Below are 13,607 nucleotides of genomic sequence, written 5' to 3'. Positions count from 1 at the left end.
CGGCAATAGTTGATCGTGCTGACCTACAAGGATATTCTTGCCTTGTCGTAACTAATAATTTAAAGTAGAACGGCATACATGTCCAGTCATGGCGAATAATACTAAACAGAAGGTAGATCACTGCACTGCTTGTTGTTTGCTTAAAGGTCACATGCTACGTAAAACACAACTTTGCAGATTCTGATATCTTTCGGTATGCACTTACTGAGACAAATTCATACAATGTCAGTTCAGCATATAACGTTAAAAAACAACGCGATGGATATAGCCCGCGAAATCGGAATTCAAACGATTCACTAATTTTCTCCCAGTGGGGAAAAGTGGTTTCATTGCACAAGTTCAATTCCAGCAAAAAAGCCATAAACAAAGAGCCGGTTAAGCGTATCGGCAAATGAACCAGTGGCCAATGACAAGGCTTCATTCCACATGAGTGCACTCTCACCGGCCCTGAGTGGGTTCGGTATCGCGGCTGCTTCGGTTCATCGGAGGTACACACAAGTACAAAATATTGCACTTTTGATTTGCCGTTACACGTTTATTGTTCTGTATTTTTATTTGTTTGCAAATATCAATGCATTTTATATATCATGAACAAGTGATCACTTTTAATTATGTTTGATTTTTGGTTGCATGTGACCTTTAATTTCGTCTGCGTGCAAGATGGTGGATGCTGTAGGATTTACGTGCGCATCAGTGATTATCATATCTCATGTTAGCGCTTTGTTGACGAGAAGCGCTCGTAAAATATCAACAATCCCGCATCTTGGTCACGTGAGAGGCACGTTGTGTCTGACACTGCGGTATCGTTTGTTCGTTTGTTGTTTAAAATCATCCTCAGCAATATTCTAGTTACATGGCGGCGGTCTGTAAACGATCAAATCTGAACCAGACAATCCAGTGATCATCAACATGAACATCATTCTACGCAACTGAAATACGATGAGATGTGTCGACCAAGTCAGTCGACCACGAAGTCGACTCTCACGACAAGTAGGGGTTGTTGTAGACAATTCTCTCCCGGATCTTCATTGGTGGCTCTCAGTGGCGTAGTTAAGGTTATTTTAAAACGTCCGGGCTTACACATGATTAGTAAGCTTTCCAACCTTTCAGCTTACACGAAAATATTGGTTTCCTACGCGCCTGGCTCTGCAGTATACCTGATGTTCTACTAAATTCTTGATTCTGCTTGCCTAGAAATCCTTTTTACGTGCATTAGGACACACGCTCGCTGGAAATCAAATTAGCATAATATTTGATTCTAGTTCCGCTTCCATCAGTATCGTATCTGTATTGTCATTCCTACTACGTAGTTATCCTAATTGCGTTGATCGGTGTTCATGCTGTTGATCACTGATGTCTGGTCCGTGCGGCGTAAAAGTAAACTCACTCACTCGCAATGTATGTAAAGATATTCAGTACAAGAGGCTCCTTTCACGTAGCAACCTTTACTAGGATTAACTTTAACACCCATTCTTTAACATTGCACTAGGTTACCTTAGTGACTTTTGGTCACCTTAGTGACTTTTGATCACCTTAGTGACTTTTGATCACCTTAGTGACTTAAAGGAGGACAATGTGTATCTCATATCTGATATGGATCGGCCAGGAGGAAATAAAACACATGTCTAACCCACGACTAACCCATTTTGTGTTTCCCATCTTCTATTTGCCCTTTTCCTTCCTAAAACATAAAAAATTCTCAATTTTCACCACCGTGGACGTTTATGTCCTGACGTGATAACAAAAGTACTTTTCCCTTTGTGCACTAGTTTAAAGGTCAACGTCAGCATTCTTTATGTATATTCATCAAAATTGTTTCCGAAGCAAACAATTCGAAATACGTCATGAATAAATATATACACTATTATCATGTGATCTAAAATTTAATATTTGATTAAATATATGAGAATAAGTAGACAATATTATTCATTTATTTAATTCTATTGATGTTTCCCACCCCCTCGAAATCTTGCCAACTATGGCTGGTGAAGATGGGTGGCTTAATCAGTACAAGCACGGAACAGTCAGAGACTTGGATCTTTTGGATCCTATCAGGTGGATCCGTGATGTGTTATGTACTACGAGAACTAAAATTATATAGAGGCAATGCGGGGACCGTATCTGTATAAAGCTATGTATTCTTTGTAAAGAGTTGTCTCCCTTGGACATAATGGGGTATGACGATCGTGAGTTTGAATTCCGAATTCGCCCTACTTACGATCCGTATTTTGTCAGCTCATGCGTTCTAAGTGCTTCCATTGCAAGGTACGGTGGGATGGCCTAGTGGCTCGTCTTGCCGAAGACCCTTGTTCAATTGCCCTCATGGGTCACAGTGTGCTCAATTCCACTAGTCTCCACGTATACAATCTGAAACATTTGAACTTTCATGCAGAAAATAATGTCTTGCGGCTAAACTGTTCAAGACGACGTTAAGCTCAACTCGCTCGTTTATACCACTGCAAGTATTATCAATAACAAACCAAGACATCAAGACATCACACCTCCTCTCGCAGATGATGATAAAATACTGGTTTCTCTCAATGAACACGTTTGTCAACAAATATTTCATAAATATTTTAAAACTTTCCAAATATGTCTGCCAGCTATTAACATGGTTTTAACGTGTCAAGGCAAATTTCCTTTGCGACTACATCGTTTTAGCAAGGGACTTTCGACAGGGAGTGCATTCTTTGGTGAGACATGCATACTAATCCAAGTCACTTTGTTCAATGTTAAAGTTGTCTTGAGAACTAACTGAGTTTCAAACATGTAGAGTGCGTTCAAATACTGGGATTCAGATAGAGCTATAATTTAGACTAACGTCATTAAAGAAAACTTGTTATTGAAAACATTTTTTCGATAAAATATCGATGAAATCATACGTTTTATAATATTTAATATCTATTCGCCAGTGAAACTGTTAAGCTGATTTTGATAGATACGTTTTGTTACCTAAATTACTTATTTGATCGTTTTAAAGTTTACAACTTGCAATCGCTATTCTACAGTACAAGCCAGGCGACGGAGGCAAATCCCGAAGAAAGACGATCGCTCATTCTGCAGCTATGTAGGTGGGCGATGAATCTCATTACTTATTTACATGCCAATATTTCGTTGACTCCAGACAAAGGTTCATTAAAATAAGATACCTTACCTGATCAAATATCAGAAAAAACAAAGGAAATAAAGAATATCGTTTTGTAAACTAACAAGCCTTTACAAAACATCTCAACATTTTTTGCTTTATAATTGAAGTAAAAAAAACCACCTTTATATGCTATTTTGTTATGTCATTATTTCGTGTTTGATAGCGTGGTGTGTTCTATGACCTAATGTCATAGCATAGCAGAAACGCAGGACTCGTGACAATTTCAATTACAGTCATAATTAGGTGTGTGCTGTTAATTACTGGTATCATTACATTATGTATCACTACTGGTATAATTACAACTGTTTTAGGTTTTATTTTTTCACAATACCTATAATCTAATTTGTTGTATGTTTTACAAGACAGTACTGTCAACTACAGACCTATTGATGAGGTGGTCGACTGGGTTTTTTTCAAGTTTATGTTGACCAATCCGGTACATACAGCAGAACTGAGTGAGTTTGGTTTTACGCCGCATTTAGCACTATTCCAACTACATCACGGCTTGTGACACAAGACATTGGCTTCACACATTGTACCCATGTGGGGACTCTCAAACCGGGGTCGTTGGTTTAACCACTAGACTACCTCACCGCCCCGGTACACACATACACGCATGCACGCACGCACACACGCACGCACATTTAGACTGACAACCGTAAAATGTATTCGAACGTTCGAATCGAGTGTGACGAGAAGATATTCAAATCAGCTCCCACTGAGATACTAACAATCATTGGAATTTCACTGAACTCTGTTTAAAACGCTTTCGATGAAATCTAAATAATCGTAATTTCATCTAGATATGTTCAAATCTCCCATTCAGGAAAATCCCAAAATATGTAACTGGTTTCACGAGATCCCGTATCTACGGAAACACCGTCTTCCGGTAGAGATTACCTCTGGGTGTATCTCAGTGTGTTCAGAGAGATACGACTCAGTGTGACCCATGTCGCTAATTGGGACTCTTATAAATCCGGACAAAAACAAACACTGTGAACACTACATTCTGGATTACAAGGGCTATACCGTAAAGCAGTTTATGATAAATTTAAAACAAAGAAAAATCACTGTGGGAAGATAAGTACATAAGAATACATACCGAAAAATGATTTGAACAAAGAAGCATTTAAAGTTCCTAGACTGAAAACTGTCGCCGAATCACTTTGAATTTCGAACTTACAACGCAGTTAGGATCAAATGCGCCATCGCTATCGAATAAACACTAGTTTCTTGCTTTACTTTTGCTTGGCAGTTTTTTTTTTGTTTTTTTTTTGCTTAAAATAAAAAAAAAGAATGAGGACTATTCCTGTGGATATACAACTTCTTTATTCTGTGTAGGCGACGTTTGGATATAGATTTTATACAGAATATAGAAGATGTATATTATATCCATATAAATGGTCCTCATTCTTCATCTACCTAAATTCTGGAATGCCAATCGAGGAAGAGGATTTTTTCGTTTTGTTCAAAACATATTTTTGTTGAATTCGACTGAAAACATCTTGTCAATGTTTTCTCGGTTACTACAATCAATGTCAGTTCAACAAACACCACCCCGATACGAATCAGCCATGTTAAAACACGTGTTGCCCAATGAAATAGCCTGACTTGGACCTTTCATTATTCAGCGCATTGTCCCGGGCGTGTCAGATCTCTTCGATCCATACCTGTACATGCATGATGACAGTTAATACCCCAATAAGGTATACGTGACGTCATGGCTGCCTAGCGATGCGTGAACAGGTCTATTTGCTTCCAAACAATTTGTTTGAACGTGGAAAGTTAATTAAGTGTAGCGAGCGCGCAGCCACAACCATCGCTCAGGTTTTATTGGGGGATCTATTTATAGAAGCACAGTAAGACGCACAGTGTCACCAAAACAAACTGCAAACCGCTGTGTGACTTAGCTGTGATAACGATTGATACCATCGGAGGTATACTTGATACCGCTGGCAATCAGTGTCATCAAGACGACATTTCCCCGCAGTGACAGTGTCAACAAACAGAAACTACATCAACAACGACGGGTGAGTTCTAGTTAAACGCCATATGTGTGTGTGATAGGCTTACTTTTCGTGACTGTGTAGGGCTATCAGACTTTCTCGTGTTATCTATATTCTGAAAGGTTGTGTAAATCATGACAACGGTATTTACACTCGTTTCGAAATAGTTCAATAGTCATCCTCGTCCGAAGTGTAGATGCAGGTTATTGCGAAATAGGAAGTAATAACGATTTGATCCGTATTAAGGGTATCAAATGTTGAGTGAAGTCTCCACCATTTTCATTGATTGAAGACGAAGACAGAGATATACGTTTATATTCATTGAAGCCATGTGTGCCAGTTCTCCAGATTTACGTACCACGTGAGTATTAATGAGTTTATTTATGAAATCATGTGAAATGAGGTGTGACGTCACATGCAGTTTTATTGCGCCTACACAGCATGCATGTATATGCGCGTGATCGCCGTAGTCGGGACTAATGTTTTGTAGTTCTATACCACCGAGAAACTGCGCCACAGTTTAATACAGACACCATGTATATTATACTGGCACGAACCGATCAGTTTTCGTTCCATCCCATTTATGTTGAGAGCAAGGCAAGGTAACAACAATCACCATCTTGCCAAGTCTTCTAGTGTATACGAGTTTCAAATCCCCAGCCTTCCGACCTCTAGGCAGACGTTCTATCTTTAGATCACTTGGTAGTCGTATAATTATTTATGACAATCCGTAAAGATTACCGCTTAGAACGCGGTTTCATTACTGTCGAGGCAGTTAACAACGCATATTGGTAACATATATGTGCCCGAGTCTGACGTCACAGTTTAACGTTATCATGGCGTATTACGTAATCGAATATGAGGTAGCTGTGACCGTCAAAAGTCTATAACCACTCATTACCCCTGTTGTACACGCGTGATGGGTATATTTGGAATCTACCCAGGGTGGATAAGCACCTGTAAAGGCAGCGTTTGTGTTTAGACGAGCGCGTGGTACTGTGTCTGATATTGGTTTGCATACCACTGACAGAAATACCCCCATGGAAAGTGGAGGAGTTTAATTCTGATATGAATCGCTTTTGGGGACCGTTTATACAACAGCATGTGTATAGTGTTGTATATGTCTATATGCCTCGCAGAGTGGTGGGGTAGGGAAGAGGTTAAGTCTTCCGCTCGTCACGCTAAAGGCCCGTGTTCGATTCTCGCCAAAGTGAAGCCCATTTATGGTGTGCCCCGCCGTGATGTTGCTGGAATATTGCTAAAAGCCCCCAACAAAGCTCTTTCACTCACTCTCTCTATGACCTAATAACCACATGACTGTGTGAATATTTAAATTGTGAATTTTGCAGATTTGTAGTAACATAACAGAAACGCCAGCGTCGATGTTGGTCTTCGGTCTGCCGAGCAAGCGCGTTATACACTTGACTACTCCCCAGTGCCAAGCTGAGCACCACCTCATCCCAGGTCTCAACATACGACATTCCATCCCACCCCTCCACAGCATAAAACAGGCCAGTGTCAGCCAACAATGAAACCTCTATACTTAACGCAACACCACACTTTAGATAATAATATCCTGGATTATAAATAGTTTCATCCATCACATTTACATCCTGTTGGCAGACACTTGGACACTCTGTGGGTGCAGTGTTGCAGGTTTGTGAGCTAATCCAAGGCTAGTGGAAGCATATATACGGCTCAGGCAACAACGGGGAAGCTAATAGGCAAATACCGCATAACCCGTCTACCTTGTTAACTTTCTGACATACATATATGTCTGAAAATGACTGTCGGGCCAGTTTTGCGAATGTTCGGCACCGAGTTAGAATAACATCTGGTTACTAAACTGAACATGTTGTGCAGAAAGCCTATTTTGAGATTGTCATTTTGAAATGTTATGATAAACTAGCACAGATATTTCCAGCATTTTCAGACCCTGAAACTGCAGTTATCGAAACTTGCCCATGACACGCGAGGGCTCTCTTTGATACATTTATTTCAAAGTCTACCGTAAAATGTTTCTTGTTTCCGAAAACGACTGACAACATGAAACGTTGTCCAAGATTTCTTTACCAGAAAGAAACATATCTGGACACTTTAAATGGTCACAGATTGGCTTTTAATATTTGGCTGTAGAATAACAAAACACTGCCTTGTATCTTATACACACAATCGAATAAATAAATTACACTAGGCACTCAAAACGTATCCTAATACACATCATGCCGCTATACGGAGACAGGAGGTAGGGATTCCTGACAGTTTCATGTAGTTTCATGTGGTTTTTATTGCATGCACAAGAAAGAAAGACTTCAATTAACATACCGCCTAGCCTTGAGATACGCACACATGGAAGTGGCCAGTACGCACATGTAATACGCACTACGCCGTACGCGTTACACAGTACGCATCACGCAATTACGCAGACAATACATGGAAAACTAGCTTAAGGCAACAAGTTCGTGCAGGTAATATGTGTGAGTGAGTGTGTGAGTGAGTTGCGTTTAACGCCACTTTCAGCAGGTACGCTATGTCACAAAATGTCAACTCTATCTTGGATGAAAGAGCGAATTTCTTCAAGTCTTAACTTTTGCTAAGTGAACGATTTGGTGCAGGCAATCCAAGAAACATCCTGGTCATAGAATACTGGCGTGCCCAAGGAAGACAACTTTGCTCCCCTATGGTCCCTTGGGCTCCCCAGTAATATATGAGCACGAGACGCATTATGTACATTTAGTCGCTGCCAGAGCTTCTAAACCTTTCCCACAGTCAATGAAGTGTTAATACGGTGTTTTTAAAGATCACTCAGTTTCACTAAATCCTCAGAAGTGTAAACCAGTGATTAGTGGCACAATCCCGATAGATACCTTGATAAATCGATAAGCTCGTAGCGTGTATTGTGGAGCGTTTTCATTGTAGAACTGGAAATAAATCTCTCGTTTCATTTCAAATCCATCACCCCGTGTATCATGATTTTTTATTATAGTTTCTACGTAAAGTACAGATTTTTGTGGGCTTGATTCTCATTGTATGTACATAACACATCATGACCTTTAAAAACAATTATCGCTTTTCTCATCCAGTGCCTCACCTCTGTGTTCTATATATATCGAAACCGAATGAGATTATAACATATAATATATAACTCACATGATATATAGCAGAATACATGTCGGATAGCAGGTTACTAGGAAATTGGGGCTATGGGGTAGCCATGTGGTTTAAACGTTCGTTCGGCAAGCGGAAGACCTGGGTTCGTTTCCCACATGGGTGCAATGCGTGAAGCCCATATTCTGGTGCTCCCCGCCGTGGTATTGCTGGAATATTGCTAAAAGCGGCGTAAATCCATACTCACTCACTACTAAGAAATGACTCGTTCTAATGGCATTGTATTAGATCCAGCAAACCGATGGTTGATAGAGTGAACACTCGTTCACTTTATCGCAACAGGCTACACGCATCAGAGAGCTCCTGAGTTAGTTATTCACCGCATCCGACGTTACTCCTCAACATTCCCCCAATTTCACTATAAATATTCACTTGTTGAAGGAATCGCGAAATGCACCCGAATTTCCACCTTGAATTCCATCGGGGACTAGTAGTATGGGTGACTGGGATAACTGAGTGAGTTTAGTTTTACGCCGCTTGTAGCAATATTCCAGGAATATCACGGCGAGAGACACCGGAAATGGGTTTCACACAATGAAACGATGTGGGGAATCGAACCCGAGTCTTCGGCCTGACGAGCGAACGCTTTATCCTCAAGATTACCCCGCTGCCTGGGGATAACTGAGAGTAGTCATACTCTATCAGGACATTCTCTGACAACCGCTTCCTAGGGTAAGTGGATAGAGTGGAAACCCGAGGAGAGTAAGGTCGGGGTTCGAAGCCGGACTGTAGAGGGTGATTCTTGTTGTTACCCTGATTTTGTGTCTCAGTCTGGTATGGTGTCTCTGTGAACTGGCACTGTAAAATCTGCGTAAGTCCGAACTTGTGCGATCAGTCGGACAGACAGATACAGACACAGATACAGGTACAGCCTACAGATACAGACATAGCAGTGTATGAAACTCCTAAAAAAGCCAGGAAGCCCACAGGGCTGATAACTAAAACATTGTTCCCGTCACAGTTAACATGTAACCAACGCTGTATTAATAACAGGAAACTGAGATATAGTGTTAAAATAATGACTTTGTAATTAATAAATTATTTGTAGTGAGGTAAAGTTTAACATGTGCAAAGGGAAGTTTAATAAAACATTTGTAGTGAGGTAAAGTTTAACATGTGCAAAGGGAAGTTTAATAAAACATTTGTAGTGAGGTAAAGTTTAACATGTGCAAAGGGAAGTTTAATAAAACATTTGTAGTGAGGTAAAGTTTAACATGTGCAAAGGGAAGTTTAATAAAACATTTGTAGTGAGGTAAAGTTTAACATGTGCAAAGGGAAGTTTAATAAAACATTTGTAGTGAGGTAAAGTTTAACATGTGCAAAGGGAAGTTTAATAAAACATTTGTAGTGAGGTAAAGTTTAACATGTGCAAAGGGAAGTTTAATAAAACATTTGTAGTGAGGTAAAGTTTAACATGTGCAAAGGGAAGTTTAATGAAACATTTGTAGTGAGGTAAAGTTTAACATGTGCAAAGGGAAGTTTAATAAAACATTTGTAGTGAGGTAAAGTTTAACATGTGCAAAGGGAAGTTTAATGAAACATTTGTAGTGAGGTAAAGTTTAACATGTGCAAAGGGAAGTTTAATAAAACATTTGTAGTGAGGTAAAGTTTAACATGTGCAAAGGGAAGTTTAATAAAACATTTGTAGTGAGGTAAAGTTTAACATGTGCAAAGGGAAGTTTAATAAAACATTTGTAGTGAGGTAAAGTTTAACATGTGCAAAGGGAAGTTTAATAAAACATTTGTAGTGAGGTAAAGTTTAACATGTGCAAAGGGAAGTTTAATAAAACATTTGTAGTGAGGTAAAGTTTAACATGTGCAAAGGGAAGTTTAATAAAACATTTGTAGTGAGGTAAAGTTTAACATGTGCAAAGGGAAGTTTAATGAAACATTTGTAGTGAGGTAAAGTTTAACATGTGCAAAGGGAAGTTTAATGAAACATTTGTAGTGAGGTAAAGTTTAACATGTGCAAAGGGAAGTTTAATGAAACATTTGTAGTGAGGTAAAGTTTAACATGTGCAAAGGGAAGTTTAATAAAACATTTGTAGTGAGGTAAAGTTTAACATGTGCAAAGGGAAGTTTAATAAAACATTTGTAGTGAGGTAAAGTTTAACATGTGCAAAGGGAAGTTTAATAAAACATTTGTAGTGAGGTAAAGTTTAACATGTGCAAAGGGAAGTTTAATAAAACATTTGTAGTGAGGTAAAGTTTAACATGTGCAAAGGGAAGTTTAATAAAACATTTGTAGTGAGGTAAAGTTTAACATGTGCAAAGGGAAGTTTAATAAAACATTTGTAGTGAGGTAAAGTTTAACATGTGCAAAGGGAAGTTTAATAAAACATTTGTAGTGAGGTAAAGTTTAACATGTGCAAAGGGAAGTTTAATAAAACATTTGTAGTGAGGTAAAGTTTAACATGTGCAAAGGGAAGTTTAATAAAACATTTGTAGTGAGGTAAAGTTTAACATGTGCAAAGGGAAGTTTAATAAAACATTTGTAGTGAGGTAAAGTTTAACATGTGCAAAGGGAAGTTTAATGAAACATTTGTAGTGAGGTAAAGTTTAACATGTGCAAAGGGAAGTTTAATGAAACATTTGTAGTGAGGTAAAGTTTAACATGTGCAAAGGGAAGTTTAATGAAACATTTGTAGTGAGGTAAAGTTTAACATGTGCAAAGGGAAGTTTAATGAAACATTTGTAGTGAGGTAAAGTTTAACATGTGCAAAGGGAAGTTTAATGAAACATTTGTAGTGAGGTAAAGTTTAACATGTGCAAAGGGAAGTTTAATGAAACATTTGTAGTGAGGTAAAGTTTAACATGTGCAAAGGGAAGTTTAATAAAACATTTGTAGTGAGGTAAAGTTTAACATGTGCAAAGGGAAGTTTAATAAAACATTTGTAGTGAGGTAAAGTTTAACATGTGCAAAGGGAAGTTTAATAAAACATTTGTAGTGAGGTAAAGTTTAACATGTGCAAAGGGAAGTTTAATAAAACATTTGTAGTGAGGTAAAGTTTAACATGTGCAAAGGGAAGTTTAATAAAACATTTGTAGTGAGGTAAAGTTTAACATGTGCAAAGGGAAGTTTAATAAAACATTTGTAGTGAGGTAAAGTTTAACATGTGCAAAGGGAAGTTTAATAAAACATTTGTAGTGAGGTAAAGTTTAACATGTGCAAAGGGAAGTTTAATAAAACATTTGTAGTGAGGTAAAGTTTAACATGTGCAAAGGGAAGTTTAATAAAACATTTGTAGTGAGGTAAAGTTTAACATGTGCAAAGGGAAGTTTAATAAAACATTTGTAGTGAGGTAAAGTTTAACATGTGCAAAGGGAAGTTTAATAAAACATTTGTAGTGAGGTAAAGTTTAACATGTGCAAAGGGAAGTTTAATAAAACATTTGTAGTGAGGTAAAGTTTAACATGTGCAAAGGGAAGTTTAATAAAACATTTGTAGTGAGGTAAAGTTTAACATGTGCAAAGGGAAGTTTAATAAAACATTTGTAGTGAGGTAAAGTTTAACATGTGCAAAGGGAAGTTTAATAAAACATTTGTAGTGAGGTAAAGTTTAACATGTGCAAAGGGAAGTTTAATAAAACATTTGTAGTGAGGTAAAGTTTAACATGTGCAAAGGGAAGTTTAATAAAACATTTGTAGTGAGGTAAAGTTTAACATGTGCAAAGGGAAGTTTAATAAAACATTTGTAGTGAGGTAAAGTTTAACATGTGCAAAGGGAAGTTTAATAAAACATTTGTAGTGAGGTAAAGTTTAACATGTGCAAAGGGAAGTTTAATAAAACATTTGTAGTGAGGTAAAGTTTAACATGTGCAAAGGGAAGTTTAATAAAACATTTGTAGTGAGGTAAAGTTTAACATGTGCAAAGGGAAGTTTAATAAAACATTTGTAGTGAGGTAAAGTTTAACATGTGCAAAGGGAAGTTTAATAAAACATTTGTAGTGAGGTAAAGTTTAACGTGTGCAAAGGGAAGTTTAATAAAACATTTGTAGTGAGGTAAAGTTTAACGTGTGCAAAGGGAAGTTTAATAAAACATTTGTAGTGAGGTAAAGTTTAACGTGTGCAAAGGGAAGTTTAATAAAACATTTGTAGTGAGGTAAAGTTTAACATGTGCAAAGGGAAGTTTAATAAAACATTTGTAGTGAGGTAAAGTTTAACATGTGCAAAGGGAAGTTTAATAAAACATTTGTAGTGAGGTAAAGTTTAACATGTGCAAAGGGAAGTTTAATAAAACATTTGTAGTGAGGTAAAGTTTAACATGTGCAAAGGGAAGTTTAATAAAACATTTGTAGTGAGGTAAAGTTTAACATGTGCAAAGGGAAGTTTAATGAAACATTTGTAGTGAGGTAAAGTTTAACATGTGCAAAGGGAAGTTTAATGAAACATTTGTAGTGAGGTAAAGTTTAACATGTGCAAAGGGAAGTTTAATGAAACATTTGTAGTGAGGTAAAGTTTAACATGTGCAAAGGGAAGTTTAATAAAACATTTGTAGTGAGGTAAAGTTTAACATGTGCAAAGGGAAGTTTAATAAAACATTTGTAGTGAGGTAAAGTTTAACATGTGCAAAGGGAAGTTTAATAAAACATTTGTAGTGAGGTAAAGTTTAACATGTGCAAAGGGAAGTTTAATAAAACATTTGTAGTGAGGTAAAGTTTAACATGTGCAAAGGGAAGTTTAATAAAACATTTGTAGTGAGGTAAAGTTTAACATGTGCAAAGGGAAGTTTAATAAAACATTTGTAGTGAGGTAAAGTTTAACATGTGCAAAGGGAAGTTTAATAAAACATTTGTAGTGAGGTAAAGTTTAACATGTGCAAAGGGAAGTTTAATAAAACATTTGTAGTGAGGTAAAGTTTAACATGTGCAAAGGGAAGTTTAATAAAACATTTGTAGTGAGGTAAAGTTTAACATGTGCAAAGGGAAGTTTAATAAAACATTTGTAGTGAGGTAAAGTTTAACATGTGCAAAGGGAAGTTTAATAAAACATTTGTAGTGAGGTAAAGTTTAACATGTGCAAAGGGAAGTTTAATAAAACATTTGTAGTGAGGTAAAGTTTAACATGTGCAAAGGGAAGTTTAATAAAACATTTGTAGTGAGGTAAAGTTTAACATGTGCAAAGGGAAGTTTAATAAAACATTTGTAGTGAGGTAAAGTTTAACATGTGCAAAGGGAAGTTTAATAAAACATTTGTAGTGAGGTAAAGTTTAACATGTGCAAAGGGAAGTTTAATAAAACATTTGTAGTGAGGTAAAGTTTAACATGTGCAAAGGGAAGTTTAAT

The 13,607-nt window shown here is 37.3% G+C and overlaps 1 protein-coding gene across 1 annotated transcript in view; it reads left to right on the top strand.

The window, feature by feature from the left end:
- Nucleotides 1-4,996: 4,996 nt before the first annotated feature.
- LOC137293649 (DNA ligase 1-like) overlaps nucleotides 4,997-13,607 on the top strand; it is a 69,494-nt gene continuing 60,883 nt past the window's right edge. The window contains exon 1 of the mRNA XM_067824324.1: nucleotides 4,997-5,178. The gene's annotated coding sequence lies outside the window, so the exon portion shown is untranslated. The remainder of the gene's footprint in view (nucleotides 5,179-13,607) is intronic.

This window comes from Haliotis asinina, chromosome 8, assembly GCF_037392515.1.
Source record: "Haliotis asinina isolate JCU_RB_2024 chromosome 8, JCU_Hal_asi_v2, whole genome shotgun sequence".
Classification (NCBI taxonomy): domain Eukaryota; kingdom Metazoa; phylum Mollusca; class Gastropoda; order Lepetellida; family Haliotidae; genus Haliotis; species Haliotis asinina.
The sequence above is the reverse complement of the archived record's forward strand: the minus strand, read 5'-3'. Positions and strand labels throughout refer to the sequence as shown.